Raw genomic sequence first — 3523 nt, forward strand, 5'->3', positions numbered from 1 at the left:
AAATTTATAGACGTGAAGAATACAATGTAGAATGTTAATGAAGTTTGTTTTATTTAAAAAGCTTTGCGAGTTTTCACGTAAAACATCTGTCGACATTACTTTTCAGTGCGTCCTCGTATGGTGGATGTCTGAGAAAATAAATACATTGATTAAAATAAGTTGTGACATGAGTGCTGTTAAGAGCACTAGGTTCAAAAAATTTTAACTGTATGCCAATTGCTGATTAATTTTAATGGCAGCTGGCGCGATTATATGAGTGGAGTATTAGATTTAATGGTGAGCATTTATGAAATTTTTAAGCATTGTCATTCTTCCTCTCTTAAGTACCTCGTCCTCCAGTAACACTGCCGATCGATAGCATGATCTGTTGTCCGTCCATGGTTTTTCAGAACATTGATTCAGTGCTGAACCCAAACTGCTGGTTTGAGGTATTTAGCCAGGTTAATCCTGTGCGTCGTGGATCACATATTCCACTAATCTTTCAAAAAATGGTTCATATGGCTCTGAGCACTATGGGACTTAACATCTGAGCTCATCAGTTCCCTAGAACCTACAACTACTTAAACCTAAGTAACCTAAGGACACCACACACACCCATTTCCAGAGCAGGATTCGAACCTGCGACCGTAGCGGTCGCACGGTTCCAGACTGAAGCGCCTAGAAACGCTCGTCCAGACTGCCGGCCATTAATGTTTCCTTGAATTATTAATTTCAACAGGTTTTATTTGTTGTTGCGGAATTGCGCTACCAAAACAATCGAGTTCTGCTCTCTGGATGCTGTTGAGAATTTCTACATTTTCGTACCGCCGTACTTGATGTATGCATCTTACAGCCTATGTGTACTGCACATTGTTTTCTTCTTTCGTTCCATACCACCGCCTCTGCAAGTTTCCTGTCCTACATCCTAGCAACAACGATAACGTTACATGCTGTCAGAGGTAACAGGAAGGTTTTCTGTTATAATTTTCCGGTGCAAGGACATAATCACAAATGTACGCATTTATCCATCTGCATCATCTTAGAAAGTTTGTAACATCTTCGTGGGATCCATCTATTTTTGTAGATGCCGGTTCCTATAACTTTGACGTTCTGTAGCATCGCAAGATGACGTTTTCAGAAGTAGATTCCTATGTAAAACTTGATCAGTTAAATCGCCTGTACAGTCCCGAGTAGTGTGAAACACCCTGCATATAGAATGAATAACATCAGGCAATGGACTAGAACGCTGTCTCACTCACTTCTCACGTATTGCCTTACTTTTATGTCCTTCGACTTGTACAGCCTCTGTCTCATTTCTGGTGGAGTTCTAAGTAATGTTTCTCTCGCTATATTTTATTCCTGGTTGCATCTTAAATTCAAACTGCACATTCTGGTCAACATTGTCAAAAGTTTCTGTATCTAAAGATGTTATAGATATGGGTTCTGTTCCCTCCAAATGAATTTTCCTCTAGATCGGCTTCGGTAAGGTGCTCCCTTCCGCTCTAAATAGTTTGTAGCAGTATTTTCAGCAAGCAGTTATAATAGTGGTGGTTTCGCTGATCACGATTTGCCTTATGTAGCATTGGTGCTATTACGCTTCTCGTTTAGTGTGAGGATTTAGCGGGTATCTCAGCTGGCGTACTCGTTCAGGAGTGGAGCAGCAAATCCCGGCAGAGTGAGTCGTCGCCAGCTCCGCTAGAGCCCTCTGGTAGCGAAGCCCTGCGCTACAGACAACTGACTGTGTGAGGGACCAGTAGCGACACCTAGCAGCGATGTGGTGAAAAGGAAATAGTATTGCTAAAAGTTTATCCACGCCTTTTAGCATTTAGAATGGAGATATGGCACGGAATTTAATAGCAAAAGAAAACAGCTATAGTAGCAGTCTCTCTCTCGCAATGCAACAATAGTACAACAACAATAGACCAACTGAATCTGTAGAGGTAGTAATAAAATTTCTTTTCTGACCTGCAAGATACTTTTATATAAAGCTGAGCCTGAGAGGTTGTCATGAAACTACCAACAGAAATATTATATGAGACATGTAGACCTGTCAGTAAAATTCGTTTTTTTAAATGTTAACTGTTTAATTTAGCATTCAGCTGACATAAGACCAGGAGAATTATCCTGTATCATACAAACAAAGAGTTTATCTCATTAGTGACCTGTATCCTATCTTAATCTCATTTAGACACTTGAATAATTTGAAAAAAAGGCCAGTGTTCGTTTTGAAACTACAATTGCTGACAATATACACTTATAAATGGCACTGAGTGTGAACTGTTACGAAACGATTTCTGATACAGAATTTATTTATTATCGTATAATCAATCAGGATACTAAAAAGAAAAGGCAGACTGAGACACCTGAAAATATCTTGTGTGATGGTATTGATATAATATTTTGCATTTCTTTGACATTGAGATAATTTATTCAGTATTATAGCCAAACTTACTTTCATAATTACCTACAAGAAAATGAAAGCTGTTTCGGTATTTATCTTAGCAGCATTTAGCACAAAAAGGAAAATAAAACTTATTAGTTTTTTTAGTGAGGATTTCATTTCATTGTTGCAATCCTACAAATGTTCATGATACTATGCAGTTTCTTGCGACAGTGAGATGACTTATGTAGAAAGTACCTGGAAAATATATGTAGATGTGGTCTGGTGAAGAAAGTGTGCGTATTAAAATTTAAAATAAGTGATTGCAGCAGCATAATGAGGTATATTTTGTAGTGAGGGAGTGAGCTCCACGTGGGATCCGAAGCACGGACCCCACGGGGGTGCCCGGCATGCGCCACATGCCAGGGTAGAGGTGGAGGCTAGTGTTCGGAAATCTGAAAATTCCAGCGCCGGCCGGGGATTGAACCCCGGCCCGGCTGGGGCGAATAGCCCCAGCCGAGGCGCTGGAACGTTCCAGACCCCCTTACCACTAGACCACCGGGGACCCCGGCCGTTTCCTGCTCTGAACTCGGTCTGGTAGTCCTGTCACACTTCCTGTTGTCGGCTGTGTTTACATCGGACGCTGAGTGGCATAGTGTAGCGGGCAACATTAGAACGCTGTGAGGGGGAAGTGTTTACCTCCGACTAGTAGCTGTCCCCCCTACCCAGGTGAGGTAGCTTTACAGTTACCAAAGACATTTGAAATCAGCCTTTGCGACTGTATGCAGTCGACGGTTGTTAATCGTTTGTTTCAACCTGTTCCCAAATGCCTCGAGAAAACCGAAGCAACTTCTTCACTAATCGAGTCGACTGTCATAACAGAGCGACCCGCAGACATTCTGTAATTACAAGTCAACGCCTAGCTTACACCAGATAATTCTGTCTGTTTCATCAGTTGTTTTAACAATGCATGAAATACCACAGCATATTATTAATCCTTTGCAAATAAATTTCTGTGTGTGCAGTTCAGGTCTGCGCCGTAGATTTTTCGTGAAAACGTCGGGATAAAATCGTAACATGTGTTTCATATTAATATGAAATTTAGTTAACAATATCTTTATTACAGTGGTCACACTCACAATTTTGGACTTTTCAGTGGCTGGG

Source organism: Schistocerca gregaria, unplaced genomic scaffold (assembly GCF_023897955.1).
Source record: "Schistocerca gregaria isolate iqSchGreg1 unplaced genomic scaffold, iqSchGreg1.2 ptg000266l, whole genome shotgun sequence".
Lineage (NCBI taxonomy): Eukaryota > Metazoa > Arthropoda > Insecta > Orthoptera > Acrididae > Schistocerca > Schistocerca gregaria.